The sequence below is a fragment of the Lactuca sativa genome, chromosome 3 (assembly GCF_002870075.4).
Source record: "Lactuca sativa cultivar Salinas chromosome 3, Lsat_Salinas_v11, whole genome shotgun sequence".
In the NCBI taxonomy this organism is placed as follows: Eukaryota; Viridiplantae; Streptophyta; class Magnoliopsida; order Asterales; family Asteraceae; genus Lactuca; species Lactuca sativa.
The window spans coordinates 301,742,668-301,760,176 of record NC_056625.2 but is presented as its reverse complement, the minus strand read 5'-3'; positions in this window follow the sequence as shown (position 1 = coordinate 301,760,176).

Below are 17,509 nucleotides of genomic sequence, written 5' to 3'. Positions count from 1 at the left end.
TGTAATGGTTCTAGTATAGTTGTGTATGTTCTCTTCCTAGTATAGTTGGATATGTTCTCGTCCTAGTATAGTTGTATATGGAATGTACTGTAATGTTCTAGAAAGTATTGACTCATGAATGAACTGACTCATTGTATGATATCGTATTCTAGTAATTGTTCTAGTATCTTCCTAAACTACCCATATGGTAGTTTACTAGTAATCTAACTGGTATGTATGGTCATGGATGTATACCCTTGCTACCCAAGGGCATATGTTGAACTGGAAGGACCTTTTATGACTATATATGTACACATGATATATAACTAATATTTAAACGACTTTCGGACGAATACCCAATATCCCACCAGTCCACATCTCAAGGCGCGAAAAGGAAATAGGGTTGATAGCCTTCCTAGGTCTTTTAAACATTTCTTATATAACTATACATATAGAGGCATGCAATTTATAATATAAAAGCATAAATACATTTTGTAAGACATTTGAAATATAAATATTATTTTAAGAAAAGATCGACTTGATGTCAATCTACAAAACAATTTGAAGGCATAAGTATGATAAAACTGTTTTGAGTATAAGGAATCATTTGTTTGAAACACAGTTGTAAATAAGTTTGAAAGGTAATGTACAGAGTAAAATGTATAGTATAATAAGGAGGTTTAAACATATAAAATGTTTATAAAAATCATTTGAAGGAAACTGTTTGGTAAAACGGCTAATGAGTAGCCAAATCATTTGAATGCTGTATATTAATCACATGTGATTGATGTAATAACTAGCGTAATTCAACTTATTAATCGCATGTGATTGATATAATACTAGCATGATTCTACTTGTATCCCCCCCATAAAACATTTAAAAGTAGTTTAAGACATTAGTTAAGCGATATGAACTCACCTGCAGTAAGTGACTGGAATTGAACGGGCTGTTATCGTACGGAAGGATCGGACAAGTGCTTGGTGTCAAGTGAAGACTTAGACACACACAATGATTGTAATTACATATGAAGACATATGTATATAAATAATTAGAGATTTAATCACTAATTATACAAGTATAGACATTTAAACGCGAGGACAACACTTTTGGTCAAGTGCTAGGAGGCTAATGGGTTGCACCAAAGGAGTGCAACGCCCCTAATGGAAGTTTACGGCCCAGGGGAGTAAGCTCCTAGCCGTAAACTCTCAACCAATGCTGTAAATGGTGCTTAGAATTTCTACAACTATAGTGGGAAATTGTTTCAAGGCTTAACAAGTGTTTAAGGTACCATATTGACTCCTATGGGTAGTTTACGGCCCATAGACCATATTCCCTTGGAGTTTACGGCCGTAAACTCCATTAGGAGGGTTATTATGGTGCTTTCAAGTCTCTATAATAACTAGGAACCATTCTAGCCTTTAGTACTTGGCTTTAGGAGGGTTTATGGCACCATTTGGTACCATTTTATGGGGTTTATGGCCTTGGAACCTTTTGGGCCATAAACTCCCTCACACATGGGGTTCTAAATGTTTTAGCTAGTCCATAACTCATTTAGGTACATGCCCAAATTGTCTCATGGCTTAAGGAAGTGTTTAGGGTGTCCTTGACCCCTTTATGGGAGTTTACGGCCCAAGAACCACTCTTGGCCGTAAACTCTTCAATACTTGTGCTTTTCTTATGTTTTGTAGGTCCTAAACACATTAGGGTATTTGTCTATAATAGATTCCAAGCCTTTGGGGGTGATTAGGGCACTCTTAGCCTTTGAAAAAGGGGTTTACGGCCCAAGAGCATATCCTTGGCCGTAAACTCCTAAAACTATATGGTTTTGATTGATTTCTAGTCTCATATGTTCATACATGTTATCCTAAGCCGGTTACCTAAGAAGGAAATGGGACTAGATGGCCTTTAGGCCTTGTTTTGGAGTTTACACCCCAAGAACGTTCTTGGGCCGTAAGCTCCCGGATCTTGTATTTTGGACATGTAAATAATGTTATTAAGCATGTAACATGTATTAAAACACATTTAGGGAAGTAGACTCACAATCTGGGATGAAAACCCGAAGATCCGTGAGAGAGAAATTGGCTTTTCTCTAATTGGAATTCAACTAATGAACCAATTTGCTTCAGAATTCTATTTAGAGTCCTGAGATTTTTGGCAGAAAATATTTCTATTCTCGGAATGGATTCTAATGACCTAGAGTAATGGAATTACAGTGTTGCACAAAATCCTAGTGCATCCACTCTCCTAATATCTCCTTAGGTGTAAAACCCTGAAAACTGCCAAACTTATACCATAAGTCTGAATTTTCACTGTAACTGCTCTACTTCTATTGGGTTGAAATGGTTTGATTAGAATGGAAATTTCGGGTTGTCACAAAGATGAGCCGGAAGGAAATCACGGGGGAGCACATGCCACGGGAGCTGACAAGTATACAGACACTGACTACGAGTTAGATGAGGTTGTGGACGACATGGAGGAAGAACAAGACACTGGCGAGGACATTTCCACGACACCTGTCAGCGAGGCGCAACCGGACCATCCCACCCCACCAGTTAATCCCGCAAGGGAGAACCGCTCCCCAGAAGCTGAGATTGCCGCCCCGCGGCAACAATTATTCGCTATGGAAGCACGAGAAGTGTGAGCTGAGCATGAGAGGGAAAAAGTCATTGGGGATATAACTGAGATGGCCAATTTGTTGGCACAACTCTTCGGCATATGACCTCACTGTAGTCGTAGGACGCTCCATCGAGTGTTAGGAGTAGACTTACCCTACTAGTACTAGAATTTATGCTATGTACCACCGACTCTATGTTTAAGTGATTACACTACTCATAGAGCGGTTATGCTGCCGAATGTGCACCACTTATGTATGCTCTTTTGAGAAAAATTTTCATGTATCAAAAATGCGGATAATATTAATGAAAGGTTTTATGTGTTCTACTGTGATGTTGTAATCTGCTATGTGTTATATATCCATGATTGTATGCTAAATTGTGAAATTGCTTAAGTTCGTGCCACACACCTAGTTTATAGGATCACAATCTCACAAAACCATAGGCACTCAACATCTTTCCGCTCCATGACAGAAAGATGCCTCGACGACCAACTCGCGGTAACCCTAGACCAACCCCTCCAGAAGTTGACTCAACTGCATTCCAAGCAGCTGTGTCTGCTGCGGTCACCGCAACAATGGCACAGATTCACCAAGGGAACAATGGATGAGTCAACGGGCAAGGGGCAGGAAGTTCGAACAACGAGCTCAATCAAGGACCGACCAAAACATGCTCCTAGAAAGATTTCACCAATGCCAAGCCACAAATATTTAATGGCACGGGTGGTATGATATCCCTGAAAAGGTGGATTGAGAAGGTGGAATCAGTGTTCGAAATATGTGAATGCCCCGAGGAAGTGAAAGTGAAGTTTACCGCATGCACCTTTGTCGACCAGGCTCTCACCTGGTGGACTGGACATATAGATGCCATGACTCTCCCTGTAGCCAAATCTACTCCATGGGCGGAGTTGAAGGAAATGCTCATAGTTGAGTACTGACCTCGTGGTGAAATCCAGAAGATGGTGCAAGAGCTGTGGGATCTCACCGTCCGAAACTCTGATATAGATGCATACATATCAAAGTTTAGCGAGCTGTCATTATTGTGCCCTGGCATGATTACGTCTGAAGGAAAGAAAATCGAACGATTCATCTGGGGATTGACCTCCCCAATTCAGGGAAATGTGATCGCTGCAAAACCTAAAACTTTCGACAGTGCCAAGAGGTTAGCCAAGAAACTGTATGACCAAAACAACAAAAAGGGCGAGAAGCCAACAGAAATTGAAGGCAAGAAAGAGAATGACAACAAGAAAAGAAAGAACACCAAGAGAAAAGGGCAACAAGGTTCGGAATCAGCAAAGAAGCCACAAACGGTGACGGTCAATGTTGCGACCACTCAAGTACCCTTCACACCACATGCTCCAGGCTCAACTAATCCAAGTGCTCCTTGGCAGTATTCGGGGACTCTTCCAAAGTGCAACAAATGCGGTCTCCACCATAATGGAGAATGTAGAGAAATGCATTGCACCAGTTGCAATTGGAAGGGTTAGACGGCAAAGTATTGCAGGACAACAACAACAACAACAACAACAACAACAACCGCAACAACAACAACAACAACAACACCACCAACAACATCAACAATAACGCAGGATCAAGCCCCACTTGCTACGGATGTGGAAGGACAGGGCATATCCGTCAGAACTGCCCCAAAACAAACAACCCTGGGAATGCAGGAACAGGAAGGGTGCTAGCTATGGGTCAGGGAGAAGCGGTTCAGGATCCCGCTATTGTTACTGGTACATTTCTCCTAAACCACACTTATGCAAGTATCCTATTTGATACCGGAGCAGAACGGAGTTTTGTGAGCAATTAATTTCAAACACTTGTTAAATCAACAACCCCAGAAGCTTAATGAAACCTTCACGGCGGAAATGGATAATGGGAAGACAGAATCCACTGGGGAAATCTATATCGGATGTACCATAGCCTTAAATCATCACACCTTTCAAATAAACTTAATACCTGTTTCCGTTAGGAGTTTTGATGTGATTATCGGCATGGATTGGTGAAGCCCCCACCATGCTGAAATTATGTGCCACGAGAAGGCCGTTCGCCTTCATCTTCCAAATCAAGAAACCCTAGTTATTTACATAGACAAACCCAGAATGAACCTTCGTCTTATCTCAAGCATTAAAGCGCAAAAGTACCTACGAAAGAGGGACTTGACGTTCCTGGCTCACATAGTAGACAAATCCAAGAAAGAGGTCAACGTTCAAGACATTCCAGTAGCTTGTGAGTTTCCAGATGTCTTTGCTGATGAACTTCTAGGGATACCCCCAGAAAGACAAGTCGAGTTTCGAATTGACCTTGTAACAAGAGCTACCCCCATCGCCAAATCGCCCTACAGATTGGCTCTTGCGGAGATGCAAGAATTGTCCAGCCAACTTAGTGAGCTTTTGGATAAAGAATTCATCCGACCCAGTTTCTCACCTTGGGGAGCTCCAGTTCTCTTTGTCAAGAAGAAAGACGGTACCTTCAGGATGTGTATCTGTTGGATATAGTGTCTAAGCCCATAACTATATTTGGTATGTACTTGACCCGACCCGGCATGGTCCATTTGGGTTGCACTTCACCCGAACAATTTATGGATAATATTTGAGAATAGTACAAGTTATGATTTATTAATATATTATAAGTTCTAATATATTAATATAAGATCATATTATTTAATTAGTAGTGATCTATAATTAATCTAGGATTAATTTAGTGATCAAAGATATTACTAATTAAATATGGGCTTCTATATTTATATTGTGTGGGCTAATGCTTATTTAGAATGGGCTAGGCTTGGATGGAAAAGTCCATGGATACTCCATGGAGCTTTGACCCATGGATCTCATAGGAAATGAAGAGACATGGGTATTAGGGTTTACATGGATGTAACCCTAATCAACCACATTATATAAAGGAGGCTTTGGTTCTTGAAATCATACTAGTTGACACTTGTTGAGGTGAGGCCGATTTCAAGATAGTAGTATTTATTCTCTCAAAGTTCCAAGTTTGTGGTGATTTGTGATTTCCACTTGAGGCATCCACACTATTGGTGCTAGGCTCTAAAACTCCAAGCAATCAACTACAACTTCAAGGTAAGCATTTCTACTAGCTTTATTTGATTCATGTTCCCCATGCCATGCTAGTTAGGATATGAACCTTGAAAAATAATTATTTGCATGTATCTTAGAAAAACATAGATCCAAGGTTTATTAGGGTTGCATGTACACTTAGGAAGTGTTAGAATGCTCAAAACCCTACAGTGGTATCAGAGCCTGGTTTGTTTGTTTGATACTTGATGCAAAATAGTTGGAAAAGTCGAAAATAATTAAAAAAAAAAAAAAAAAACGGAATTTCGACTTTAGTTGCTGGAAATGGATTGGAAACATTACTCTAAACTGTTTTGGTACTTGAAAACTTGTTTTAGATGGAGTAATGTTTTTGCTAATTCATTTACAACAACTAGTTATCAAAATTACAAAGTTTTATGTGATTTTGATTCTTGAAAGTGTTCATATTCATATTCTTGTTCTTATGATGTTTAGATGATCATAGGAATTATTTGTAACCTATGTGGTAATTTAATTCTTGATCATAATGTGTTTTAATGGAGTCCATAACTTGTCCTCAAGTTATGGAAAACCAAAAGTCTCTTGGATTAAAAACCATTAAAAGAACATAAGAGTTAGAAAAATGAAGAGTCTTCATTTTATTACTCTATTAAACTCATAAGTTACAAGAAATGAAAAGTTTTGAAAGTTTACAAAACTTGCCCTCAAGTTTTGGAACATGTAAAGTCAAGTTAAAACTTTAGTTCCAACCCTTAGAATTTTAAAAGTTAAAATTCAACCCTTATACTTATATTATTATGATTTAATAATTATATATATATATATATATATATATATATATATATATATATATATATATATATATATATATATATATATATATATATGTATAAGAACAAAGTCGTCTTACCGCTAGTACGCCTCATTCACGAAGCCGGTCTATAAGGTGGGTATAAGGTTGTTGCCTATAAAATGGTGACTTAATGGGTGTCTACTCTCACCCACCGCTTGCTTGACTGGTGGAGGGTCGTTAGCCGAACGGGTAAGACAAGGACTTATAAATTCTCATTCAAAGTATGATGAATATTATAAAGTAACTAAATGTTTTATTAAATTCCCAATCTTAGTTACTTTAGGAAAAATGTGAATAAGGTGCTAATCCATGAACTTACACTTTACACTTGATTAAGTCGTTGGTGGAGCGTGTGTGGTTAACCGGCACACTAACTTGGACTTAACAAGGTAGGTAAAGGGTGACTTAAAGGTTTTTTTATAGTATCGGTGGAGCGTGTGTGGTTTACCGGCACATCGATTGAGTGATAACCTTAAGGGTACCAAGTGATTTGCATGGTTACTTCACACCTCGTTTTGTGATCCTCGGCATCCCAGTCACAAAACTTGGAGGGCACACTCGAGATTGAAACATGCCTTTGAAAAGTTCATTGAATCTCAAAAGAATCTAGGAATTTCTAAGAACCAATCAAAAACCTAATATTTAATCATTTCGGTTTTCGTGGTGGAAATTGGTGAATCGTCATTCACCTACCTTTCAAATATGGTATAGCTTAGATTACGGCATACCTCTTCTAAGTTATATTATATTGTGATTGGATCCTAGCCTTAATATTACATTTGGGTGTTTTATTAAGGACTCTCTTATATCTAAACTAATCTTGTTCTCTTCTTTTCAAGATGTCTTCAAGCAATGCTGCTTCTGGCTCGAATCCTCATGGCTCCTTTACTCTTATGAGCTTGTGTGGGAAAGTTACCTTTGATGGATCCAACTTCAATGAGTGGATCAGAAACATTAGGATGATTACCCGCTACGAGGACAAAGAATATGTCCTTGACAAGGAGCTTAAGGAAATCGATGAATCCACTGCAACTCCCCAGGAGATCGTTGACTTTCATACTCATGAAAGAGATGCTACCAAGGTGGCTTGCATCATGTTGGCCACAATGACAGCTGAACTCCAAAAGTCTTATGAAGATTTCTACCCTTATGAAATGCACCAAGATTTGATGGAAAGATACCATCAAAGTGCACGACAAGAGAGGTATGAGATCATCTGCTCCATGATAACAGCCATGATGAAGGACGGGGAATCCGTCACGAGCCACATGCAAAGGATGCAAAGGTATGTGGATTGGTTGCCGAAACTTAATGTGAACCTCCCTGAGGAGCTTGCAATAGATATCATTTTGCACTCCTTGCCATCGTGCTATGATCAATTCCGGATGACATATCACATGAATAAGGAAGAGGTCACACTCAGCAAACTTCAGGGACTTCTCAAGACCGCAGAAACAGGTCTTAAGGGGAAGTCGGTTGCTATCACTCCTACTCCAAACTCAACTCCGGTTTTGGCAATCGGTAAAAGTCGAGGGAGGAAGAGAAAGAGCTCTTTGAAGGGTACCAAGGTTCGGACCCTTGATGGCTCTTCTTCAGGTGGAACCAAGAAAGGTTTCATCACTCCTTCTTCTGACCCAAAAGAGGCTGTATGCTTCTATTGCCATGAAAAGGCTCATTGGAAGCGGAACTGCCCAAAGTACCAGCAGGATGTGAAGGATGGGAAAGTTAAACCCAACCATGCAGGTATTTACACTATCTTATCTAATAACTCACCCCATTCTAAATCTTGGGTCCTTGATACCGGTTGTGGTATTCATATTTGTTGTGACTTGCAGGGACTAAGAAGAAGTGAGAATGTGGAGCAAGGAAGAATAAACTTGATCATGGGGAATAGGAAAGTTTCACCTGTCACCAAGATTGGAGTTTATACTTTATCGCTAAGTAGTGGGTTTAGTTTAGATTTGAATAAATGTTGTTATTCGCCAAGAATGGCAAGAAATATTATTTCCTTTCATGCTTTGTACAAACAAGGGTTTACCTTTTCATTTAATAATGAAGTTGGTTGTATTGATGCTTTCTTTAATAATGTTTTTTATTTTAGAGCATTACCTTGTGATGGTGTGTATGAAGCTGTATCTGTTGTAGATAACTCAGGAAATAATGTTTTGTGTATTGATTCTACTAATAATAATAACTTGGATAAAGCATCATTATGGCATTGTCGTCTTGGACATATAAGCAAGAAACGCATAGGCCAACTCCAAAAGGATGGAGTCTTGGAGTCGTTTGACCTAAAGTCAAATGATAGTTGCGAATCATGCTTACTTGGAAAAATGACAAAGTCACCCTTCACAGGCTCGTGTGAGAGGGGTGAAGGTTTGTTGGACCTTGTACACACGGATGTGTGTGGACCATTCAAACATGCCACAAGGGATGCTAATCGTTATTATTTGACTTTCACTGATGATTACAGTAGATATGGATATGTCTACTTAATCAAGCATAAGTCAGAGACTTTCGAGAAGTTTAAGGAATTTAAACAGGAAGTCGAGAATCAATTGGGCAGGAACATTAAGATGCTTCGATCCGATCGAGGAGGTGAGTATCTTAGTTCAGAGTTCCTCGACTATCTTAGGGAATGTGGGATTGTCTCACAATTGACACCTCCCAGGACACCACAGTTGAATGGTGTGGCTGAGAGGCGTAATCGAACCTTGTTGGATATGGTTCGTTCCATGATGAGTCGAGCTATGCTACCAATCTCATTCTGGGGGTATGCCTTAGAGACTGCCGCCCATATTCTTAATCTAGTCCCTACAAAGAAATTTGCCAAAACTCCTCACGAGATGTGGACTGGTAAAGTACCTAAGCTAGACCACATCAATATTTGGGGTTGCGAGGCTTTCGTGAGACGCGAGACTCATGATAAGCTCGAACCTCGAAACGAGAGGTGTATTTTCATCGGCTACCCACAACAATCCTTTGGTTACCTCTTCTACAGACCTAGTGATAATGTGGTCTTTGTAGCAAGAAGAGGATTTTTTCAAGAGAGAGAATTTATAAGCCAAGGAGACAGTGGGAGGCAAATTGATCTTGAAGAAATTCAAGAGTCAAGCGGTGAAGGAACCTGTGACAACCCGATATTTCGAGTCAATGTAATGTAAAACCGATCAAGTTTAGGTCAAAAGGTAACTTTCCTAAAATCTTATTCGGATTAAATAAAGTAATAGGTATCATATCAAGGTTTGCGTACATAAAAAGAACGTCCAAATCTGACCTCGGATGAGGAAGTTATGAATTTTTGAAGAAATTCCTTAATCACGTCATTTTAAATAAATAAATAATAAAAATAATTTCGGAATTAGCCAGCGGAATCTAAACGAAAGTCGTAGATCATGGTCTCACCTTCGCGTGGATATAAAGAACGTCAAAAACGGAGTTCGTATGAGGGAGATATGAATTTTTGAAGTTTATTTATAATAAATATAAATTTAAATACAAATTCCCGGTAATATCCGAAGGGGAGTCATCGGATTGGACCGAAGTACGCCCTGCGTACCTTCGTACGCCCCGCGTACTGAGATCGAAGGTCTCGGATCGTCCACGTCGCACTCTCCGAAGAGTTCTAACCCGTCCGACCCGTCCGAAGCTCCGACCCGTCCGACCCGACGTCCCATCCGACCCGGCGTCCCATCCGACCCGCGTACCCAGCAACCCGTCCCATCCGAACCGAGGCAGTTGAGGCTTCGGTCATGCATGACGTACGCGTACGCGCTGCGTACGAGCGTACGCCCCGCGTTCGGAGGCGGTTCAGCCTTCCTATAAATAGGATGCGAGGCTTTCCGAAAATGTTGCCCATTTCTCTCCTCTCTCTCACAACTTTGTCTCGTTTTCCGTGCCCGTTATAACCCGAAGCTCTGGTCTTTTTGCTCAAGTCCCGAGGGTCGATTTTACTCCCGAGATTCCCGAGGATCCCGAGAAAAATCCGTTTTCTGAGACGATACTCTGCCCGGTTTTCCATCCCGCTTTCTTCAATCAATCAAGTGAGTTTCATACCCCTTAATCAACCTGTTAAATATTCTAAATGCGTTTATATGCTTTCAAAGGGGGGGAATACAAGTTAAATACTTATAGTTATTGTTTCAACCACATATGATTGCTCTAATCACATGTGATTAATAACTAGGGAAATCAGTGGTTTTATCACTATTCAAACTATATATCAAACTGTTTTACATCTAAATGTTTTCCAAACCCATTTACTTTTCGAATTTACACTGCAACTGTGATTTAAACAAATGTTCCTTATACTTAAACTGTTTTAATCAAATCTACGCCTTCAAATTGTTTTATAGATTGACATCAAGTCAATCTTTCTTTAATAAAATATACTTATGTTTCAAATGTCTTATAAACACTTATTTATGTTTTTAAATTACAAATTTCATGCCCGTATATGTGTAGACGTATAAATAATGTTTAAAGGGTTTAGGAAGGCTATCCACCTTGTTTCCTTTTCCTCGATTTGGATGTGGTCTGATAGGATTTTGGATGACCATCTGAAGGTCGTTTCCATATTAATTATATATCAAATATACATATATAGACATAAAAGTACTTCTATAATCATACGTACTAAACACACTGTTAACAAGTTACCATCGGGGTAACACAAAATCATACTATTACAACTGCTAGATCAATGAGTCAGTTCATTCATGAGTCTATACTAGGAAGAGAAAATATACAACTATACTACGAGAATATATACAACTATACTAGAACAAGAAACACTTCGTCACACATGCAAGAACACGATAACAAATGTGATCCACTGTATCGGAGCATGCCTTAAATGTCATGGCCCGAGTTGTAGCCAGAATTCTCTTGGAGGGAGAGCGTTGAGTTTGCGTATAGATCTATACTGGATTGACTATCCTACACCTTGCTGCTAGCTACAGCCGGACCTGCAGGTCTGCGGGTGCCAAACGTCATTCCGTTATTACGACCGTTCTTTATGTCGTTGTTATCAGTCGATAGTATGGTGCAATTATCACACTATACCTTAATATAAATCCGGTTTAAGGTAGTAGTAATTAGTACAACAGTAGTTCTTATTATACAAAACTACAGTACTACAATGATTTACCCATTACATATTTTGGTGATAATCTCACTTAAGCATTATGTACAAACTATATTTTATCAAATGATAGCTATACTTGGGAAATCACACACTTTTACAACAGACGAGTTTACAAAACTGTTAAGCCTTGGTAGAAGGTTACTTTTATAGAAAATATAGGATTTTCTGAGAGATTCAAACTTTTGCAAATACTTTTAAACATGTATTTACATTTTTACAAACTTATACTTTGGGACAAGTTCAAACGTTTTTGACAATGAACATTGACACAAAAATACTTATGAACTCACCAGCTTAATGCTGATAAACTCTTTCAAAATAACTTGTATTCTCAGGTCATCAGTAGACAGGTACCGATGCCAGCTTTTGAGATGATGGAGCATACTCAAGACTCATCATTTTGTTATTTTGATTTACGTTATATTTTTGGTGTCTAAAACTGTACATAACACACATGTATTAAATTGATATATTTAATGCAATGGATGATGTTGTTTGCCTATTTACATTTACTGTGTTGTGATTACCTTACATGACGTCCTCCGCCCCAGAACGTTTCCGCCGTTCTTGGTTTTGGGGTGTGACAGATTGGTATCAGAGCATTGTTTATAGTGAATTGAGTATATCAACCCATAAAAGATATACTAAACTATAAACCCATTAGGGATTAAACTCTGACCAAGAGTCTATACTTTAAATAATAAAATATTTAACTAAGTATACTAGTCTGCATTCATACTAAAATAAGTATCACAATGACAAGAACAAAAGTATTACGATTGTTAAATATCACAAGTGAGCTCGGGGATGTATGGTCAGTCCTGGGAATGGCATAGCCTGATCAACTATGCTGATCCTAGGAGTGATTAGCACATGCCTTAGAATGGTTGTGATAGGTTAACAAGTCTAAAAACTTACCAACCATACCACAAGAAGATCAATAGAACTTAAAATACTATAGGAGTATTTTGCGCTACTAGTTACACGTATACTATATTCTTATACCTCTATTCTCGCATAGATCTTGATAGCTAGATATCCATCATGGCGACCCGTACTTTCCCAATGAAGGCAATGTCGGGTGGATCTATGAATAGCCCGAAGTTGATCGTCCAATCCCTTTGGATGATCACCTCGCAGAAGGCTTTTCAGATAGGTCCGACTCCGGGCCTGAAGTCAACAACCTACCGATTGTAGCACAAGCCCCGAACAACATCCATCGACCAGCGTTTCCAGGTCCTACACCCATGTGGGCAAAACAACCTGAACCGCTGGAGTGATGATCAGGGTCAACCCTTACCATACTTTGGGGACCGAACCTTTTACGACGTCAGCGATGGTGGCTCTACTGACCGAGCTCTGCCTGTCATTATCCGCAGAATAGCTCGTATTTGTCGAGCAAGGTAGAGCAGCCGTCGACCGGGTCATAGAGATTGATGCCGACTCAGGTGTCAACACAGTCAGTATCCGCCGTCTTGAAGAAGACATGGAACGGACCCGGAGGACAAATAAAACCCTGCTGTAGCAGTTGGCTGCCTCACGAGCTGAAATATTAGAACTTCGAGCTCGTCAGAGGACTTAGGATCGACCCATTCAAGAGGTGTTTCGTCAAGTGTCCGACCGCAGTACTCGCCCGGGATTTTCCCATCGCCGTTGGTTGATGTCTAGTACATCTCCGTCTCGTAATTAAAGAATAGCCTTTAACATCTGTGCTTCAAGTAGCACTTGTGTGTAAAATATTTCTAACTTTCCGTACTCAAATTTGAAATCTAAGGACTGTCAAACTTTTCTATATGGTATGATGTATGACCTACTGTTAGGTCGATTTTCCCTGAACTTATTACATCAGTAATACCAGTAAATTTTTGAGATCTATCTATTTGGGGAAAAATCTATGCACTTGTGCTTTCTAATAATGCTTGTTGTGGTTTCAAGCACCCTTTCAACTGTTGGACTATGTTTAGTTAGTCCATGTGTCACTCTCGTCGTAGCCAACGACATGGGCTGGGAAACAATGAAAGACCTCATGACTGAGGAATACTGCCCGAGGGGCGAGATCCAGAAACTGGAGCAGGAACTCTGGAACCTGTCAATGAAGGGCACCAATGTGGTCGTTTATACTGCCCGATTCAGCGAGCTGGTGGCCCTCTGCCCCAATATGGTTCCTACCGAGGGGAAGAAGATCGAGAGGTACATATGGGGACTAGTGCCTCCGTATCAGGGGAATGTGCTAGCGTCAAACCCCGCTACCTTCGACAGTGCCAAACGATTGGCGCAACGACTCATTGACCATGGAGTCAAAACCTCTGCAACCACAACCACCCTAGCCATCCCGGAACCCTCCAAACCCGCCGATACTAAGCGGAAATCCTGGGATGAAAGGAAGAAGCATCAGGCTGCCAAAAAGCAGCAATTGGTGGCAATTCATGCCGCAGTAACCCCTACTGCTGCTACTACTGCTCCGGTGAGTCGGTATGCTGGAAGTTCGCCCAAGTGCAACAAATGCAACTACCACCACAACGGCCCCTGCCGTGAATTGCAGTGCTCTAACTGCAACAAGAAGGGACACACCGTCCGATTCTGTAAGTTCCCGGCACAACCTATCAACCAAGTCCCTGGCTCTGGCGCGAGCCCAACCTGCTATGGATGTGGCGAAGCAGGCCACTTTAAGAAGGACTGCCCCAAAGCGAGGAATGCTGGAGGAGCAGGGAGGGTACTAGCTATTGGCCACGGGGAAGCAGTTGCTGACCCGACAGTGGTGACCGGTACGTTCCTCCTCGATAACTCCTATGCATGCATTCTATTCGATAGTGGAGCGGAGCGAAGCTTCGTAAACCATAAATTTGCTCGCATGCTTAATCAACCACCGCACGCACTCAAAGAACTATTTACAGTAGAAATGGCTAATGGAAAAACTGAAAATACGAGTAGCATATACTTAGGTTGTACCCTAACTCTAGACAACCATTCATTTCCAATCGACCTCATGCCAGTCTCAATAAAAAGTTTCGACGTCATCATTGGCATGGACTGGTTAAGCCTTCATCGTGCCGACATCATGTGCTTCGAGAAAGCAGTCCGTCTAAACCTTCCGTCTAGCGAAACTCTTATAGTCTATGGCGACAAACCCGGTGCAAGCCTTCGCATCATATCAAGTATTCAAGCACAGAAATACCTGCGTAAGGAATACCACGCATTCCTTGCTCACGTCGTCGACACGAACCTAGAAACGAAAGAACTAAAGAACCTCCCAGTAGTGAGCGACTTCCCCGACATTTTCCCAGAAGAACTACCCGGATTACCTCCGCAAAGACAAGTCGAGTTCAGAATCGACTTAGTCCCAGGAGCTACCCCAGTAGCCAAGTCGCCCTACCGTTTAGCACCAGCCGAAATGCAAGAACTCTCTGGTCAACTTAACGAACTGCTCAGCAAGGGCTTTATAAGGCCAAGTTTCTCACCTTGGGGAGCACCGGTCTTGTTTGTTAAGAAGAAGGACGGATCCTTCCGTATGTGTATTGACTACAGAGAACTCAACAAACTGACGGTCAAGAATCGTTATCCTCTACCACGCATAGATGATCTATTCGACCAACTGCAAGGGGCGAACTATTTTTCCAAGATTGATCTGAGATCCGGATATCACCAGTTACGAGTGCTAGAGGAGGATGTGCCGAAGACCGCCTTCCGAACTCGTTACGGACATTACGAGTTCGTGGTGATGCCATTCGGATTGACCAATGCGCCCGCAGTCTTCATGGATCTGATGAATAGAGTATGCCGACCCTACTTGGATCAGTTCGTCATCGTTTTTATTGACGACATCCTAATCTACTCCCGAAGTAAGAAAGAACATGACGATCATCTGCGACAAGTTCTAGGGACATTACGAAAAGAGAAACTTTATGCGAAGTTCTCGAAATGTGAATTTTGGATCCGAAGAGTCGAATTCTTAGGACACGTGGTAAGCGAAGAGGGAATCCACGTGGACCCATCCAAAATTAAGGCCATTGAGAACTGGTCAGCACCGAAGACGCCTACAGAAATTCGTCAATTTCTAGGTCTCGCTGGCTACTATCGCAGGTTCATTCAGAACTTCTCACGAATAGCGAAGCCTCTTACAACCCTAACCCAGAAAGGTGTGGCCTTTGACTGGGAAGAGAAACAAGAAAGAGCGTTCCAAACGCTCAAACGAGCCTTGTGCACCGCACCAATACTATCCCTTCCCGAAGGAATAGAAGACTTCGTAGTTTATTGCGATGCATCAAACCAAGGACTCGGATGTGTTCTGATGCAGCGAGGTAAGGTCATCGCCTACGCCTCAAGACAATTGAAGACACACGAGGTTAACTACACGACCCACGATCTTGAACTAGGAGCAGTAGTGTTTGCTCTGAAGATCTGGAGACATTACTTGTATGGAACGAAGAGCACTATCTTTACCGACCACAAAAGTTTACAACACATTTTCGATCAGAAGGAGCTCAACATGAGACAACGACGATGGGTCGAGCTACTCAGTGATTACGAATGCGATATTCGTTATCATCCGGGTAAAGCCAACGTAGTAGCAGACGCCCTAAGTCGGAAGGAATATTCTGGTCGCAAAGTCAAGTCATTATCAATAACCATCCATTCACACCTGACTAAACAAATTCAGGCGGCTCAACTTGAGGCCATGAAATCTGAAAATGTGTCAAGTGAATCCCTTAGAGGAATGGACAAGAATTTAGAAGCCAAGGGTGACGGAGCTTTATATTTCATGAACCAGATCTGGACACCGAAGCATGGTGGCTTCCGAGACTTGGTCATGACCGAGGCGCACCACACTCGGTATTCCGTCCACCCGGGTTCAGATAAGATGTATCTGGATCTTAAGAAGCTATACTGGTGGCCTAATATGAAAGCAGAGATTGCTACCTTCGTAAGTAAATGCCTTACTTGCGCAAAGGTTAAGGTCGAGTACCAGAAGCCCTCTGGTTTATTGCAGCAACCAGAGATCCCGGAATGGAAGTGGGAGCGGATCACTATGGATTTCATAACCAAGTTGCCCAAGACAACGGGTGGACTTGACACCATATGGGTCATCGTTGATAGATTGACCAAGTCTGCACACTTCCTGCCTATCAAAGAAACCGACAAGATGGAGAAGCTTACGAGAACATACATTAGGGAAATCGTACGGCTACATGGTGTACCTATGTCCATTATCTCCGATAGAGATAGTAGGTTCACCTCAAGATTTTGGCAATCACTACAACATTCCCTAGGAACAAGGCTGGACATGAGCACAGCCTACCATCCTCAGACCGACGGACAAAGTGAGAGGACCATCCAAACTCTAGAAGATATGTTGCGAGCCTGCGTGATAGACTTTGGGAAGGCATGGGATACTCATTTACCCCTTGTCGAGTTTTCCTATAATAACAGTTATCACACGAGCATCAAGGCTGCTCCATTTGAAGCTCTCTACGGCCGTAAGTGCAGATCCCCTCTGTGCTGGGCTGAGATGGGTGATACCCAATTAGCCAGGGGGCAAACTTCCGACAGTACTCTCACCGGTCCGGAGATCATTCGGGAAACAATAGAGAAAATCGTTCAGATTCGTGAACGATTGAAAGCCTCTAGAGACCGACAGAAGAGCTACGCTGATAAACGAAGGAAACCTTTGGAATTTCAGGTGGGAGACCGAGTCCTCCTCAAAGTCTCACCCTGGAAGGGCTTGATACGCTTCGGCAAGCGTGGGAAGCTTAATCCGAGGTACATAGGGCCTTTCGAGATTCTTGCAAGAGTCGGCCCCGTAGCTTACAAACTCGAACTACCAGACGTACTTCGTAACGTACATTCTACATTCCACGTAT